This window comes from Phyllostomus discolor, chromosome 4 (genome assembly GCF_004126475.2).
Source record: "Phyllostomus discolor isolate MPI-MPIP mPhyDis1 chromosome 4, mPhyDis1.pri.v3, whole genome shotgun sequence".
Classification (NCBI taxonomy): domain Eukaryota; kingdom Metazoa; phylum Chordata; class Mammalia; order Chiroptera; family Phyllostomidae; genus Phyllostomus; species Phyllostomus discolor.
This window is the reverse complement of record NC_040906.2, coordinates 152,154,253-152,173,665: the sequence shown is the minus strand read 5'-3', so window position 1 is coordinate 152,173,665 and position 19,413 is coordinate 152,154,253. Positions and strand designations below refer to the sequence as shown.

The following is a 19,413-nucleotide window of genomic DNA, read 5'->3' as shown; positions in this document are numbered from 1 at the left end:
GTAGACGCATTCATCCGGACTGGTAGGAGAAGACCAGCCGGGCGGGCGTGGGGCTGGCTCAGGTCGGCGGCGCGGAGGTCGGGGGAAGGTTTGGCGCGAAATCGGCGTAAAAGCCATCCGGGGGCACAAGAAGGCAGCGGTGATCCCGGAGTACGCAAGCTGCGGCTGGCAGACCCAGAGGGGTAGCGATTGTGGACCAGGGCAGAACTCACGGCCCAGAAGCCCAGACAAGGGTCTGAGTCCAGGGGAACGGAACTACCGCCATTGTTTTCTCCCGCCCCGCTCCTGCTCATGCCCCGCCCCACATATAACGTCACAATCTAGCGACCGGGGTGCCCAGCCCCGGTGAGCACCTAAGGCTCCGCCCCCCACCGTAACAAGAGCAACCAGACCAGGAAAAAAAAAAAAAGGAGAGATAGGGGAGAAAAAAAAAATGTTTTCAACAGAGCAGATCAGTCCCCCAGGACTCATCCTTTTGAGCGACCAAGAATTAGCCAATCTATCAGACGCGCAGTTCAAAACACTGGTGATCAGAAAGCTCATGGAACTGGTTGATTTTGGACGAAATTTAGATGAAAGAATGCAGATTACCATAAAACAGATGCAGGAAGACACGCGGAGGAGAGCCAATAGTGAAAGGAAGGAATCTGAGTCTCAAAACAATACAGTGGACCAGAAGGAAGATAGAATCAACCAAGCAGGAAAGCATGATGAAATAAGAATTCAAAAAATTGAGGAAAAGATTAAGAGCATCCAAGACACCTTTAAACGTTCCAATATCCGAATTATAGGGGTACCAGAATTGGAAGGGGAAAAGCAACAGATTGAGCACGTATTTGAACAAATAATAAAGGAGAACTTCCCCAATCTGGCAAAGGGAACAGTCTTCCAAGAAATCCAAGAAGCTCAGAGAGCCCCAAAGAAGTTGGATCCAAGAAGAAACACGCCAAGGCACATCATAATTACATTAGCCAAGGTAAAAACAAAGGAGAGAATCCTAGAAGCAGCAAGACGTAAGGGGACGGTAACCTACAAAGGAGTTCCCATGAGACTCTCAGCTGATTTCTCCAAAGAGACCTTACAGGCAAGAAGGGGCTGGAAAGAAATATTCCAAGTCATGAAAGACAAGGACCTACATCCCAGATTGCTCTATCCAGCAAAGCTCTCATTTAGAATGGAAGGGCAGATAAAGTGCTTCTCAGATAAGGTCAAGTTAAAGGAGTTCATCATCACCAAGCCCTTATTTTATGAAATGTTAAAGGGACTTATCTAAGAAAAGACGATAAAGAAAAGACATGTATAGTAAAAGGACAGCAAACTCACAAATATTAACAACCACACCTACAGCAAAACCAAAAGAAACTAAGTAAACAATTAGAACAGGAACAGAACCACAGAAATGGAGGGCACATGGCGTGTTAGCAGCAGGGGGTGGGAGGAGGAGAGAGGGGGAAAAGGTATAGAGAATAAGTAGCATAGAATGTAGGTTGAAAATAGATAGGGGGAGGGCAAGAATAGTACGGGAAATGTAGAAACTAAAGAACTCTTAAGTATGACACATGGACATGAACTAAAGGGGGAAATGTGGGTGGGAGGGGGGTACAGGGTGGAGGGGAGAGAAGGGGGGAAATGGGACAACTGTAATAGCATAATCAATAAAATATATATTTAAAAAAAAAGAATAATGACTTTGATATGATTTCTTATTAGTGCTCCATTGATATAAAATTGGTCAGTCTTCACAGGTGTTACATTTTTATTTAATTTGGGCAGTTTATTTCATGCATTTTATTGTCATCCTTGTCATTGTTTTATGTTTTCAAAGTTGATCCCCTCACACCCCACCCCCACTCTAGTACCTGGAGAGTGTCCGTTCGTAGTGGAAGTATGCCAAATGTTTGTTTGATTTGACTTGAGCCATTAGAGATATATTCATTTTCTACAATGCATACAGGAGTGAAATAATCCATCCGGTGAGCTGTTAATCTTCTAAACTATCAATTAAGGGCACAGCCATCCATAATAGCAACCATTAAAAGCTACTAAGTCATTTACTTTGAAGTCTGTAAAACAGATTTCTGTTGGCAGACTTGGACAGCTCAGAGCATCAGCAATATGAGTGAACAGAGTGAATAGGTCAATAATCCATACATTAAATGGTCACTAAGTATTAAAACTTGTTAAAATGATAGGCCATTAGGGCTAAGATAGTTTCAGCTATGGATATAAAACTCACTTTCAAAATAGTCTCTAGACATGAATTTCTATGCTAGATTGCTCAAGATACATGAAGAAATGTGTGTATTCACTCATTTACTCAACATGTGTGTTCAGCATCTGCCACAGCCATGTGATACAAGTTACGAAAGGTACAAGAAAAAAAAACCTTACTAGAGCTTACAATCTAGTTGAAGTCTTATCTAAACACATTGTACTGTAACAATTTAAGTCCATACTGTAAATGTGCAGCATTCTTGGGAAGATACTTATTATATCAAAGGAGGTTAGTACCACCGGTGGTGAGCCTGGCTTAGTGGGAAAGAACCACAAGACTTTAAGGAACACAGGACCGAGCATCTAACCTAAAATGAGGGGATCACACACGGTGCAGCAGCAGATTCAAAATGTCTCCTCAGTTTTCCAAGGCCCCTCCTAGCCCCCAAATGGTGCTTAGCTGTCCAAGAAAGACAGAGGCTGGTCAGTGCCATAAAGATTAATTTTGCCTATACCATGGTCCTTTCATACTTGGAGACTCATATACCTACACAGAAATAATTTGTTCATCTATGTATTTCCGATGGGGACACATTTAAAGGCACCGTACCTTGCCTACTTCTCGTATCAGTCTCGGCATGAGTAAGCATGACCCCTCAGCTGGGGTGACAATGATCAGTGCGTCCACTTCCCTAACTCTGCCTCCATCGATGTATCTGGCATCTAAGAAAAACCATATCCCCACACTGAGCTTGTGAGTAAAGTCTCATGAGAAAAAAATATAAGTTAATATATTAAGAAAGAATATAGATCAAAAAGGCCTTGTGAATAAATGAGTGAAACAGCAAATAACAAACAGCAGGATTATGGAATGCTTTGTATTCGTGGAAACCACAACAATATGAAAAACCAGGATACATACTTATTAAAATCTGACCAAGTATAAAGGAAATTCAGGTAGAGTGAGCTCTGAAATTTTATTTTTTAAAGGTTTTCTTTATTTATTTTTAGAGAATGGGGAAGGAAAGGAGAAAGAGAGGGAGGGAAATGTCAATGTGTGGTTGCCTAGTGGGGTCTGGCCCACAACCCAGGCATGTGCCCTGACTGGGAATCAAACCAGCAACCCTCTGGTTCTCAGGTCCACACTCAATCCACTGAGCTACACCAGCCAGGTCTGAACTCTGAAATTTTAATCCCAGCAATATGACAGATAAATATCTTGAAATTTCTTTTTTTGCAAGAAACCTCTATGTATCCTGGATAAAATGTAAAGAATACTTTTTGAAATGTATAGATTAGATCATAAAGTATAAAGAAAATACCTAGTAACTGAAAAAAGATAATCAAACTGAAAATCAGATGTAAGTTTTGCACTTGCATTTAACAACAACCTTTGGAGGCTCCAACATATGTCAGTTTGGATTTCTAAAAGAGAATATGAGAACCGAAAAGAGGCAATATTTGCAGAAATTATGACTGAGCATTCTCCAAAATTTATTTAGTAGATAAAAGAATCCTAAGAATTATGGGCAACAATGAAAGACAAAAGGTAGTGATTATTATTGACTGAATGTGTGTGTCCCCCAAAATTGGTATGTTGAAATGTTAACCCCCAGTGTGACAGCATTTGGAGATGAGACCTTTGGAGGAACTAGGTTTTAGTCTCATTCCTTTCATCATATGAGGATACAAGGAAAAGATGATAGTCTGCAAGCCAGAAGAGGGCCCTCACCAGAACACAACCCTTCCGGCACCCTCTTCGCACTCAGACTTCCAGCCTCTAGAACTGTGAGAAAAAGATTTCTGTTGTTTATCAGCCACCTAGTCTATGTTATTCTGTTATAACAGAAAATATGTGGTTAGATGTAAACAGATTTTTTAAAAGATTTCATTTACTTATTTTTAGAGAGAGGGGAAGGGAGAGACAAAGAGAGGGAGAGAAACATCAATGTGCGGTTGCCTCTTGCACACCTCCACTCGGGACTTGGCCCACAATGCAGGCATGTGCACTGACTGGGAATTGAACCAGTGACCCTTTGGTTTGCAGGCCAGTGCTCAATCCACTGAATCATACCAACCAGGGCAGATGTAAACAGATTTTATAAAATGATTGATTTGGGGGATATAAAAACAGGCAGGAGCTAAAATACTAGATAACAATAACATAGAAGATGGGAAGAAAATAATCATGTTTAAAGAATTCTTAAGTTACTTTACTCTTCATGAAGAAAGCAGGGATATTGAATTTAAACTTTGGTAAATTAAGTAGGCATATTAAAATGTTACGAGTATTCACTCAGAGAATAGCAAAGTGTCAGTGGAGAACAAAACAAACAAAAATCTCAAAGGACTTAATGGCAGAAAAAAGAAAAAAAATTGAACAGGAAGCCAAAACTAAGATGAGGCAAATTAAAAGTATAAGTAATAATAAATGTAAGTGGTCTAAACCAGGGGTCCCCAATATCTGGGACACGGACCAGAACCTGTATTAGGCCTGTTGGGAACCAGGCTACACAGCAGGAGGTGAGCTTGAATGTAATGTGGCTGAATCATCCTGAAATTATCCCCATACCCTGGTCCATGGAAAAATTGTCTTCCATGAAACTGGTCTCTGGTGCCCAAAAGGTTGGAGACTGATGGTATACTATTCAGTTAATAAGTAGAAATTTTAGATTGGGTTTAAAACTATATACATATTTGGGCTTTGTACAAAAAAAATTACAAAAAGCATAGGGACTCAGAAGTATTTAAAATAAAAGGTTAAAAAATAATGTATCATCAGGCCCACAATGCAGTGTGCAGAAGATGTTTAATTGAGTTCTACAGTTTGTGAGTCAATGTCACCCCAATAAATTCAATAAAAATAAATGCATATAATACAAAAAATGTCTATCACTTAAATATGGTTGGATTAATACCAGAAAAAAGTTTAAGAAAAAAAACATTTTAGGCATAAAAGAAAGGTCCATTTTATATGGATTTTTTTTTCAATAAACATACAGTCAGCCCTCTGTGTTCCTGTGTTGTGCATGCTTGGATTCAACCAACTGTGGATTGAGAACAGTATTTGTGATCCATGGTTGGGAGTCCATGGTTATGGAGGGCTGACTATACACATCGTTCTACACCATTTTATATAAGGGACTTAAGTATCCATGGATACTGAGGGACAATGGTAGTTAAGTTTGAGGGGAGTCAAAAGTTATATGCAGGTCAGCAGGAGTACAGGTTGAAGAGGCAGTTGAGGCCCAACTATTCAGGGACTGAATGCCAGAATGTGAACGTGTTGTTCACAGGTCAACTGGTCAACTGTCCAACCCTAAGACTGACATGTAGAAGGAACTTAATAATTACTGATTGAGTACATTAAAAGAACCAAAATACTTGTTATCCCAGATAGCAGAGAAAAGATCATAGAGACTGGCAAGAAGTGATTTGTAAACATTGTAACATAAGATACTGTTAGCCTAGAAACATGTAATCTGTGGCTGAGTAGCCATCTGATTTTTTTTTAAGTAGCAGCCAGTGTTGAGTTAAATTGCCCTATACCAGCAGCCCACCTTCGGAAGGAGGGTAGAACTTCAAGAGGGGAGAAACAACAGTAATAAAATTTTGAAATTGAAACTAACTGAAAATTAATCCAAAATACGAAACCAAGATATCTTTACAAATTTCAGTTTCTACCACCATTTTCAAGTATTGCACTCAAAAGCAAAGGAACGGTTATGTAAATAAAAATTTTCTTATTTTTCCCCCAGCTATAGCACTGCATGTAAATATTTACTCCTCTACAGAAGGAAAGCTGTACATGCTCAGAAAATGAGCTAGTTCCAGTTTAGGTTTAGCTTAGCTTCCCAGATGTGAGCTACCCATGGGTATTTTTGGTGAACATGCCCTCGCTTGAGACTCTACTTTCTTAAGCATTTTGAATAAAGGATGGTCAGATACTCGTTTTGGTCCCCTTGCAGCAATCACCTGGATGTGCAGCTCTGAAATGGGGGTATCCACAGGGTACTGGCATTAAAATATGAGAATCCAGACAATATGTAAAATATACATTCCAGAGCAAATTTGAAAACATACCAAATGGTTAGTTATTTTTTTCCAAGTTCCTTACAAAAAATACATGAAATAATTTGTTTCTCTTTAGATTAAGACTACTCAGACACAGCAGATATGATTTCCCACTTAGGAAAATGTTTTATTACTTCAAAATTATATAGATGACCACAAAATGCCCTTTTCCTATGAAATTAATAGGCAAACTTACGAGTATTACTATTCCTCATCTGTTTCTCCTTCATGCATATCCTCCCTTTACCAAGAAGTTTCCTGACCTGTTTCCCCTTCTCTCTAATTGAGTGCATTGGCTGGTCTCTCATGTTGCACTTTATGAGATGAGAAGGCCATGGTAAAGAAGATGAAAAGCTCTGATGGAAAGCCATCTGCAGTTTAGTTTACTTGGAAGTTCGAGGCCCAGAAAAATTGAGATTGATTTCCCCAAACTGGGTTAACACATATTATGCCCATAGTGTGGTGTTCAATACTTAGTGTATAGTAGGTGCTCACAAATTGTTAGTCACTTCCATTATTTTGCCCCAATCATGAAACAGTTATTTTACCATCAGAATCAGTTCTGAGACCTCAGTGCTCTCCCTGTTGCCCTTTATGGGAATCTACTTGAACCAGACTTGTTAAAATAGCTGGTCAAGAATGCCCAGGAAGACCTGGAGCAAAGTGTTGCTGTGAAAAGTTAATTAGATCTTAAGGGGATTAGTGATTGTAGCACAGTTTAATGGTAAATGTCACCTGATTAATTTAGTATAGTGCTCCTTAATTTTTCTATCCATAGAAAAGCACCAGAAGGCACAGACCATGCCTCTCTGGTTCATAATTGCATCCCAGAACCTAGGAGACTGCACAGTAGGTCCCCTAATAAATGTGTTAAATGAATAGGCAAATCAAGCAAATCACAAGTGATGGCATTTAAAATCACATAGCCCAAACCATTTCACAGAGGCCCAGAGAGTTGCCCAAGGTCAATGGAATATGCAGCTAACCCTAAAAGTAATGGATTTCTGTGTCCCGCTGCCCAGACACTGAATTATTAGCATTTTCTCCAACTGAAATAACATGAACATAATTTTCTTCCCAATTATTCTGGCTGAAGAATATACAAAAGGTTTCAGTGGGTGAAAGATTTATGGCACAGCTTCTGGGAAAGCCTAGAATCACCATGGGGCAACTGCAAAAGGTCTTATGGTAATTAAATTGAGAAGCCAAGGGACCCCTTGAGGCCTGCACCGTAGGCAGGGGGACGCCCTCCTGGAGGAAGGCACTTTTGCTGACATCCATTATATAAAAGGTCCTTAGGCAAGCAAGAATGAAAGCAAATACCAGAAAGGAAAAATGCCTATGGTTTCCCATTGTTTCCAAGGTTCTCATATACACTAACCTCTAACATAGCCTTCAGCTCAACTGAAATATTTCCCTCTCCTATTATAGTGAGATGAACAATTCACATCCTAAAACTCAAACACACTGCAGCTTCTTCTGTAGATCTATCACCCAACTAAGCCTCTCATGAGTGCCTTCATCTCACTAGGCTTTGGGAGAGTGGGAAAGGTAGAAACAGAGATCATTTTTAAACTAATAAAGATTTCTCTGTTTAGGATGGCTTAAAAGAATGCTTAGTCTCATTTGGTAATATACTCAGTCTCTAGTTTTCTTTATGACATCCCCACATTTTTTAAAAGAGAACCTGACATGTGGGTATACAGAGGTGCTTACAAGTCTTCAGTGTGATGGGGCTGACTGAGGTTGGGACTTGCTCAGCAGAGGGTCCTCTGGGTCCTGTCACCAAGACAGCCCTGGGCCCGGAGGTCCCGTGCTGTGACTACGGTGGGGCAGCACTGCACCGGTACCGCAGCTGGTGTCTACATTCAAGGTTACCCAACTCTCGTTGAGAAGGGATCCCTAATTCCTGATTGTCTAATCTACTTGGACATGTTCCCCAACAGGGTGCATGGCAACTTTGGGATCCTCTGCACCCCACCCACCGACTTCAGAGACTGAGGACTCCCAGGTACATCTCGAAGCCATGGCTAAATCACATTCTTCCCCCATGAGCATCTGGTCCAACATACTGCTACTCAGACAGGATGGCTGCTCCCCAGGCTACTGCTAAAGAAGTAAGACATTCTCTTCTCCCCACCTTTTCACTTCTGCTTCTTACTTTGCAACAACATCCCGAAGCTTGTACCCCCTTTCTCTATCCTATGGATATATTTCTCCTAGGGGGCATCTGCCTTTGCCTTTTGTAGGGCATAATAATTGAAGGGGAATGAAAAATATGTTGGCTTATATTTCCAAAAATCTATATCCATTTCACTATAGTCTCGAAGAATTCAAAAGGATATAGGGCTGACTCCTATTATTTTGGCTGGACATTGTTCAAAGATTAAGCTACAATATAAATAACATAAAATGACATAGCGCAATCTTATTAAATGTAGTACAGTGAACTGTATTTAACATTTTCAAGCCATAACTAAGCTTTGGTTTCTTTATCTCTAAAATGTGAATAATAACATCTGCTTTGCCTACCTCACCTGGGTATAAGGAAAATACTTTGAAAGCTATAAAGTTTGGAGAAATGAACCTCAGGATCGGAAATCCATAAAACAAGTTTTATTCTTGAGCCCCAACCCTACGGCATAATGGAACCCACTATATACACACAGCGAGAAAAGCCTGACCAGACAGTCCCTGGCAATCTCCAAAGGCTTTAGCAGCAGTGTCCCATCACACAGCATAGAGCCTGGTGGGGCATATAAAAGTGCCATTGTTGAGCCATATTTTATATGTACTCTATTACATTTGTAGAAAAGGCCACATTTACATGAGTGTGGTTGAAAAGATTTCCTGCAGAGCAACAATTTTATGGGAATGTGTGTGTGGGAAAGGTTTGATTGAAGCGCATGTGGCAATCCTTCCACACTGATTTAATAGGGGAAAATGCCTGTCAGCATCTGGAGCCCTGGGCTGGAGGAGTTCAGAGCCCACAGATACTACAAACATTTCTAGGAGCCTTCTGCTGGCTGGAAATTGGATGCATTTTGAATCAAATCATTCTGCAGAGCAGGCTTTATTCTATAGTAGCCCTCCAAGTGCCTGGAACTCTTTGCCAAAAATAATTATGCTTTTGTAGTCCCAAATCCACTGCAAGTTGTACCAGCAAGATCCACCACAGAAGATGGGCAGGAACACAGAAAGACTGGGAAACACAATGGTGTGATGTCCCACCCAGGATAGGTCTTATTCCAGATGCCAGGCTCTCCCCCACTTCTGGGGTTGCTTCACGGTCAACACACCCCATTTTCTCCCCCATGTATCCATAGAGTAAACTATCCATTTCATCTTTGATTTAAAATGTCAGCTATGTGCTTTTGTCATGGATAGAGATGCAAAGTCTGTATGTGTGTGTGTGTGTGTGTACACACACACACACACACACACACATATATATATATATGGAAAGTTTGAGAATTTAAAAATAACACTTTAGTTGTGGCTTTCAGGTGTCTTCTAACTCTGCCAGGACCAGTTGCTTTCATCTCACCAGCTGGATTTGATTCCTAACTGGTGGCCTGTGCTTGTGTTTCATGAATTCCTTTCCCACACGTTGTCTTAAATGATATTTCAAAAATCCTGGCATAACAGACAGCAATGCAGGCATCACCATCCCAAGTAGACAGAAGGACTCCAAGGTAAGATGCAGAAAACATGCTTATCTGGGAAGGAGACTCAGAGCCACGATGAAAAGTCGAGCTCTCCTAAGTCCCAGATGAATCCCTTTGCCTTTTCCTGGGACTTCCCAATCATAGACGCATTGAGGTTTATTAAAGAGAATGGCAGTCAGCCATGCTTCTTTCAGCTATAGTCCTTGCATTTGACAAGTTTTCTTATAATATTTTCAAAAGCTGCATGTTTCCAACTCCCAAATAGTGTTCTTCCCTACCCTCTTCCTCTGTTTGCCTGATTCCCTGCCAAACACAGGGAAGATGAATAGTGATCATTTGTCTCCCTGCTTAAAAGGTTCAGAGCTATCAATTATTTTCATCACTCATCACAAGAGGCAGGTACAGATAGATATTAGGATTCTAAAATAGTATCAATTAGCCTTTACCAAATAAAATATGTAATTTATGAAGATATAAGTTTCCAGTGGACTTCTTATTAGAATAAAAGAAAAACATACTCATCTCATGAAACAAGTTTTATAAGCCATGCCACTAATAAGAGATATTTTACATCTGAAATGTCAAGGTCAGGAAGGACCAGAATGGTACCTGGCTTCCACTTCCAGGCAACACTACAATTGGCTAAGGCAACTCAGTCAGGCTCTAGAGGGTCATTGGGATGGCACCAATACATATGCCTACACTCCCACCTTCTAGATTCTTAGTGAAATTATAGAGGAAACAGAATTTATACTTATTTTTAATAAGTCTATACTTATAAGCCTATATTTAGTAAGTTTATATTTATTCTGGGCACAAGCCAGAGATTTAACCCAATGCTGCCAAATACTATTTCGGGCCTGGACTGAAAGAGGTATGCCAGGCCAATCCATGATGCTCCTTGTGGGAAAAGAAGTCCGTGAGGAAAGTCAGTAGCACAACCTGAAAGGACCCAACAAGAAGCAGGAGCTGGAGGTAAAGGGCTGCCTGTGGGACACTGTGGTGACATTTGGAATGCAACAATGGCATCAAGAGATGTTTGAAATGTTGGGAGCCCCACTGAGAGGGGAACTTGACTAAAGAACTAAATTTAAAAGAAAAATGCAAACTTTTAGGAAAAATATAGAGTAACACTTTTTTAAACTTTGGACAAGGTGAATTCTTAAGAAAAGCTAAAAGTGTAAATCATAAATTAAAATATTGATAAATGTGACTCATTTAAAATTTACACTTTTGCTCATTAAAAAACATCATTTTAAAGGCAAAATAATAAGTCACACACTTGAGGAAGTTATTTGTAATGAATTCAATCAATAAAATATCTATACCCAGAATCTATATACAATTACTACAAATCAATAAGAAAAGGATAATAAACTCCCCAAGCAACAACAAAAAATAAATTGGATTTTATTAAAATTAAGAATTTTTGGCCCTGGCTGGCATAGCTCAGTGGATTGAGCACGGGCTGCGAACCAAAGTGTCGCAGGTTCGATTCCCAGCCAGGGTACATGCCTGGGTTGCAGGCCATGACCCCCAGCAACCCCACATTGATGTTTCTCTCTCCCTCTTTCTCCCTCTCCTCCCTCTCTAAAAATAAAAGTAAAACAAAATCTTTAAAAAAAATTAAGAATTTTTGTACATAAAAGAATATTATCAATAAAGTGAAAAGACAACCTACAGAAGAGAACATTTGCAAACCATATACTGAATAATGGTTTAATATCCAGAATATATGAAGAACTACAACTCAACAACAAAAAGATAAACAACCCAATTTAAAAGAATGGTAAAGGGCTAGAGTAGACATTTCTCCAGAGCAGATATAAAAATGACACATGAAAAGATGCTCAATATCAAAACTCATTAGGAAAATGCAAATCAAAACCACAGTAAAATACCACTTTATACTTACTAATCTGGCTATAATTTTTTAATGGAGAATAAGTATTGGAGAAGGTGAGGAGAAAACTGGAATTTTTGTACATTATGATGGGACTGTGAAATGATTCGGCCTCTGAAAAAACAGTTTTGTGTAGAATCCTAAACATAGAATTACAATATGACCCAGTAATTCCACTCCTAAATACATACCCAAAGAATGGAAATCAAGGACTTGAACAGATACTTGTATGTCAATGCTCAGTTCAGCATTGCTTTCAGTAGCCAAAAGTGGGAAACAACTGAAGTGCCCAGTAACATATGAAAGTATAAACACAATGTGGTATGTACATGTAAAGGAACATTATTCAGATATAAAAAGAAATGTAGTTCTGATACATGCTATGACATGGATGAATTTGCAAATATTATGCTAAATGAAATAAGCTAAATGGAAAGAACAAAATAATGTGATTCCATTTATCACAAATATCTAGATTGGGAAAATTTACAGAGACAAAAAGTAGATTAGAGGTTACCAGGGACTAGAGGGTATTTGGTAAGGGAGAAAAGAACATTTTGCTTGATGGGCTCAGACTTCTATTTGGGATGGTAAAAAGGTTCTGGAAATAGATAGTGGTGATGGCTGCACAACACTGTGAGTGAGCTTAATGCCACTGACTTGTACATGTGAAAATGGCTAAAATGGAAAATGTTATGTGTAATTTTACTACAATAAAAACAAGAATGAGAGAAAAAAGATAATTAAATCAATTGGTAAATGTACAAAACATATACACAGAAATTCATAGATTATGCAGCCCAAAAGCCAATAAACATACATAGATGCTCACTCTCATTAGTAATAAGGGATACAGAAACGAAAACCATAAGATACCACTTCTTAGTCATCATATTAGAAAAGATTAAATAGTTTGACAATCAATAACAAATGCTGGTGGGCATAACGAGCCGTGGGAATGACAATACACTGCTACCAGGGGTGTAATGCAGACTCACCACCTCGAAGACTCATTCAGCAACACCTAGTCAGATTGCAGCACGTGTCTCAGGACCCAGTAATTCCTCTTCCAGGCAGGTACCCTAGAGAAACCCTCATACATGTACAGAAGAAGGCACGCCAGCAGTGCTCATGGCAACTGTGTTTGCAAAGCCAGAAACTAGAAACAACTAAAATGATCAAGAGAATAATGGATAAATTACCTGTAGTGCCTTCATATGTGGAAGACTACATAGAGGTGAAAATGGATAAACCAGAGTCACACGTATTCACATGGAGGAGTTTCTCAAACACAATGCTGAACAAAAAAAATTGGCAAGTTTCAGTAGAATGGGTTACTCTATTTTTATAAAGCATTAAAATATGAAATGCTATACAACCATTTTCTCATGCATATTTATAATTGTATTCTATATATTACTGTCTTTTGTAAAATAACAAGATGTAAGTGGGAATAACAACTACCAAGCTCAAGAGAGGGGCACCTGGTTGGGGTGGGAAGGATAAGATGAGAAAGGATATAGGTAGCTCTAACTTATTGGTCACATTTATTTCTTAAACTGAGTGGTGGATATACAGTTATTCATTGTATTACTATTTAGAGCTTTTTCTATATTTTAACATTTTAGTGTAACTTCTAAAATGAAGATTAAAAAGGAATCAAACATTTTTGAAGTGCACCTTGCAAAAGGCACTGCGCCTGCCATTACAGATCCTGAGTTATCACAGCACATGATCTAGTTGTAAGCAAAACATGTGCAAAAATGCATAACATCTAAAGCTCATGAATATCAGATTGTAAAACATAAGGATTAAGAAAGGTAGCCCACAAACCCTATTGTCAAATCCTGGGAAAATACTTCTATTTAACAGTAGACACAAGAAATGGAGAGCAAAATTATATGTATTTCATTGCCTTTCAATTCTCTTTCTAATGTTTTGAGGGTTTGTGCCTGATTGACTTCTCCTCATCTAATTTCTTTAAGTGCCTCATTCCCATAAGCCATATAAAATTTAGGTTTAGAGAGGTAGGGCCTGGATCTGACCAAATAAATGCTTCACCCTTGGGTGCCCATACAAGAGGCTGTGGGCACTCCATCCCATAATTTCTAAGTTTGACATTCATCTTGGATGAGTTTGAGTGCTGGGAACTGCCCTGACTGGTATCAGAAGCTGAAACCCCCGCCTAGGCTAAGGCTAAGGCTAAGGGAACGCCCTTGGAACCGTAAGCCAGCAAGGAGACAAAAGCTTATCTCCCTGGCAGGAATGCTGCTTCTGCTGCTTTATTCATAACTGAACCCCAAAAAGCTTGGTCGGTTAGCCAAAGACAGGTAAGATTCCCCACGGGGGGAATGACCTAAGACAGGCACGATCACTTTGGGAGGCCCCCCAAAAGGACTTTGGGGGCTACAGCAAAAGGGGGTGATGGACCCTTGCTCCTCGGCTTTGACAAAGCCTGAGTTCTCATCGTCTGGGAGAAAAACTCCTTATCTCTTGGTTGCCTTAGTTCCCTTGCTCCACCTAAGCCTGAAACAATGACAGGGTTGTGCAGCTCTGTGCTGAAAAGGGCGGATTCCCTGGGTGATCAGGCCTAGGAAAGAATATGTAAATTACTGTGAAACCTTCTCTGTTTAGAATGCTCTCAGTTGAATGAGAGGGGTCCAAGGAGGAAGTTAGTTTGTTCCTCAAAGTCTTACAGCTCTTTGACCCCGACTCAATAGACCGGCAGAGTTCCTTGTTTTCTATAGTTCCTTACTTCCCCCTGATAAGTACTGTACTTTACCTGAATTATTATGCAAAATGAGCCCAATAAAAGCAGGTGTGGATGGTAAATATCGGGGCGCTCCCCACTAGGGGGGGTGGCCATTTCATCCCTACTTCCCCACAGAAACTAGTTTGTCTCTGTGCATGTTTTTTTCTCGCGTGTTTTTCGACGAGCCATCCACAGCGTTCCATGATCACTGCTGGCCAGTGACCCACGCATCATTTGAGCATGCTTCACAATACTCTATCCATTTTCCCACATACTAAGTAAGAAAACAGAGGTCATTTTCATGTTTTCCGCATTCAGTAGTTTCACACCTGCCCGAATGCAACTTTATATGAAAAGCCACCCCAACACATGGCAGTGGAGAAGGATGCTCAGCGAGCACCCAGGAGAATTCACAAAATTAGTTACATGAACTTCTATATTAGTCTATGTTCCATATTTAACATAAAACCTTTAAGGGCCTCCATTGTCAAGGGAGTAAAAAAGTAAAGTTTATTCCCTGTTTTATCATAGGAGAGAAAATTAATTGTAGAGCTTGATTCATCTCACATGTCAGAATTTGGAAACTTACAAGAATTATCTCACTTAACGTGTGCAACAATTGTATTATTAAATTAAATCTGCTTGATAGTTGCCGTTATCATCACTATTAATATTGTTAGGAGCAGAATCAGAATGGAAAGTTAAATTGCATGTTTTTAATCCCTGTGTGTCTTCTGGAACATGACCTCCCCCCCTCAATGAGAACACAAAAACACATCAACTTCTCCTCTGCCTCTCTGGTGACAGGAGTCCCCAGTAGCAGTGTATGGTATCAGCCTGCCTTGTTACGAAAATGCCCACAGAAGCTTCTTTTTGTGTATTTTGAATTTTTCCATCATTGAGGAAATATTCACTATATATAATTGCATGCTTTCTAATACTACTTTCCTATAAATTGGATTTCCCACCCTCCATGGATTTTAAAACTATTTCCATTAGAGAAATGTAAAAACAGTTGTAATTTCAGCAATTTTCCATTTTCCTCCTTTTGGGATAGCTTTCACTCATTGTATTTGAAGGACAAATAACTAAACAATCTGGAAATATTTCGTGTGAAAGAGATGCCAAGATTTTCAACACAAGAAAACACATCTAATATGCCACAAAAGGTAGCTTGAAAAACAATCTTTTTAGTAGATACATAAACTCCTATTTAACTGCTAGCACTTCCCATTTCCTTATACCTGCCTTATAATGAGCCATTCCATGTTTATTGGTATTCAGCTAGGTTACTAGTGCCACTTACTATAATCTCACATAGTTAAGGCTTTGAGAAGCTACACACACACACACACACACACACACACACACACACACACACAAGTAAATCAAACAGGAAGGAAAAGCAACAAAAAGATAATATACTAAGAGCCCATTTAAGGGTAAAACAGAGCAGTGTGTCTTAGATCATTGAGATTTAAACATGCCATAAAATTGCATCAAGCACCCTGCAGTGGGCCAGCAGACTGCTTCTACATAACTTCCCATCTCTGAGAGCTGCAGCCATCCAGAGAGCAAGGGTTTTCAATCAGTCTAGGCACTCACTCTTAGATTCATCATGTTTTCCTCTGTCCTAACACAAGTTGTGTGAATCAGCACTCCCGACCAAGAATCAAATGTTGAGGACAAAGACTATTGGGGAGTATATTATTTTTGCATTTTAGATTTATAATAAAAGTGTGATCCCCTCGCTCCACATCTTTCCTGGAAGAGTGACTTTAGAGCCCATCCCTGACCAATCCTCAGACTGCATTCTTTCAGAAGACTAGTCCTGGCCAAACCCATGGACATCAGGAGCTAAGACCATTTAAGACATCAGCTTTCCCAACTACTAAAAATAAATCCCAGAAAAGAACTGAGAGGAAACCACATGTCACTTTGAATGCTCATTAAAACAATATAAAGAGGCTGGAAAACTCATTTGAGTTTTTTAGTAATAAGACAACCCTTTTAGTAGCCTTGCTTTGGGAGGATTGCTCCCAGGGCATGAGTAAGAAACTAGCTCACACTGATACAGCCCTTACTATGTATGCACCAGGAATTGTTCTAAGTGCTTTACCTGTACTAAATCACTTGGTTCTCGTGACTCTATGAGATATATTCTCCTAATCCTAATATTATCATTTTAAAAATGAGAAGACTGAGGCACAAAAATGTTAAGTAATTAGTTCATAGTTACACTGACAGTGAGTAGGAGACCTGAGAGTCAAACTCGGGAAATCTGGTTCCAGAACCCATAATTTTCACTCTGACTCACTGTGGTACAGCACAGTGTTAGGTATAAATCAAAATACAACCTAAAACTTTCAATGAAAGATACTAAACTAAGAATTATATAAGTAATCTAAATAATCTTTTTATTATCTTTTGGTCATTCTACATACTGTGAATTGATTTTTTCCTTCAACACATATTTATTGAGGATCTATTTTGCACCAGACACTATCCTAAGAAGTGAGGATAGAGAGAAAAAAGGAGTAATTTTAAGATGCTTGAAAAACTAACAAGAAAGATACAAAATAAAAAGATAAAAGAGAGGAAAAAAAGCCCAGGGTACCATGAAATCAAGTACTTACAATACATGTCCAGTACTAGAACTAAATAGACAAAATCTATTATAGTTTTAAAAATTGGGAGAGGGAAGAAAGAAGAAAGAGAAAAAGCAATTTCTTTTCACTGATCTTTTCTTGAAAATCAAAATATAGTCTTCCTGTTTCCTATCTCTCACTGCTACCATCTCAAAAATCCTGATGTTTATGACAGCTTTGCTAAAACATTTTTAGCATTGAGTTAGGTTTCCTACATTAACTTTAGATGTTTTAGATAGAGGTTTTGATATTCTAAAACCAGTGTAAAAGCTGGCTTCACAACTTCTCCATTAATAAGCAAAGTTTAGCAGCTTGGACAATGCAGGTGTTTGAGACCAGCACAGAAGCCTAACCACTCCATCAGGCCTGGCCCAACTTGAGTGAAATCACTAAAATTGCTGAGCCAGTGCTGCCGCACTTTTGCAGTAATATAGCTCTTTGCAAACCAAGATTGTGTAGCTACCCAGACTCTTCAGAAACTACTTTCAGGCTGCAGGTGGAAAGTAACTGAAATGGTCTGAACTAAGTAAGGAGCGGGAAAGACAATTGTCCTGGGAAGACAACTGGAGGCTGGCCTTTCATTCTGCTTGAGCTGATTCTGCTTGAATTAAAGTCATGTCTTGTTTCAAACACCCTCCACCTCAGGCTACCTGCTTGGGGATTCAGCTCAAAGTGAGATCAGAACTACTTTCTTTCTGGAAGGATTAGGCCACTGCCTGAAGCTTCCTATACTGATGTTGAATCCCACACAGCCATTTAGAAGATGGTTCCTCGCATCTGTTACGCTTCCCTGCTCCACAGGAAGTCCTGGATCTCCCTCCATACCCTGAGGAAATTGAACCTGTCCTGAACTAAATCCTTCTAGGTCTCTGCCCCAGAATCAAATGAGGCTCCATTTAGTATTTGGATTTTATAATTTTAAAGCAGAAAGGCTGAACAGAACATATAAAATAGATTGGTTCCTGCCCTCTGCTACTGCCTTATTCTGCTATAGGGGCTTGAATCATTTCTTTTACAAATTACAGCAAATTCCAATAATCTCTATTGATTTACTTTCTAGCAAATTATAATAATCCCTATTGATTCACTTTATAAGGGACACTGGTGTTCATTTTTAAAATTATACTCATTGGCTCTCTCAGTTCCTGAAATGTCTCTTATGATTTTATCCCCCCCAAAAATAGGATCAATTTTCCTTTCCTTCTGCTCCACTGCATCCCAAGCGTCACCAGAAGTCTACGCAGCTTCCCGTGAACTGAAAAGTACTGATCTGGTGGGCACTTCAATCGACCGGGCATCAGGCCCAAGACCTAGTTTCTTTTCCGTCTTTGGCTAAAGCAGCTTTACATTACCCCTCTTCTCTCTAGCTTTTCCAATTCTTCACCAATTAGTCATTGATCACATGTGAGAATGCCAGATGCCAGCTAGGTGCTAGGGAATAACAGTGCATGTTCTCAGTTCTCATCCTCAAATATCCTGCACTTAAAAGTGAAGCTAGGAAGGGAAACGTCCCACCATGGACAGCCCCAACCTGAACCTGGTCACAGAGCAACCCTGATTTAAAAGAGCAAATTCTGAAGCAGCTCTAGCCTTTCCCCTCTGCCCACTCCTAACCCCATATCAGGCCATGTAAGGAGCAAAGCTCTGCTCCTAAAGGTCAGACCCAGAAAGCAGAGCTGAGTGATTTCCCCAGACTCCTCCTCTGGCAGCCAGGACCACACAACCCCAACTGACAGCTGTTGATGGGAGAGCACTAATCTTCTCTATGATGCCGTTTGTTTTTTTTTTATCCTCACCTGAGGATGCGTTTATCAATTTAGAGAGAGAATGAGAGAAACATTGATGCGAGAGAGAAACAGCAAACAGTTGCCTCCTATACTCACCCCAAAGGGGGATTCAAACACTCAGTCTTTTAGTGTATGAGACCACACTCCAACCAGCTGAGCCACCCAGCCAGGGCTCTGTGATGTTTCTTATCTGGGAACTCTCTTCCAGACTATTGGAGGCCAAGTTCACCACTGTATGGCCCAGTTCCCTTGGTTGAGAGCTTTCACATAGCCGTTTTCCAAAGTCCTTATTCTGACCATTTGTCTGGTAATAAAGACTCAGCTAAGGAACCAAGCTCAGCAGGGAAGCAGCATGCCACCTGTACAA

At 39.8% G+C, this 19,413-nt stretch overlaps 1 long non-coding RNA gene across 1 annotated transcript; it reads left to right on the top strand.

The window, feature by feature from the left end:
• Positions 1 to 4,144: 4,144 nt before the first annotated feature.
• LOC118499911 lies at positions 4,145 to 19,144 on the top strand. Its single transcript, XR_004902449.1, has 3 exons — positions 4,145 to 4,164; positions 7,404 to 7,406; positions 19,126 to 19,144. It is a non-coding gene; the product is annotated as an uncharacterized LOC118499911 (long non-coding RNA).
• The last annotated feature ends 269 nt before the right edge of the window (positions 19,145 to 19,413 follow it).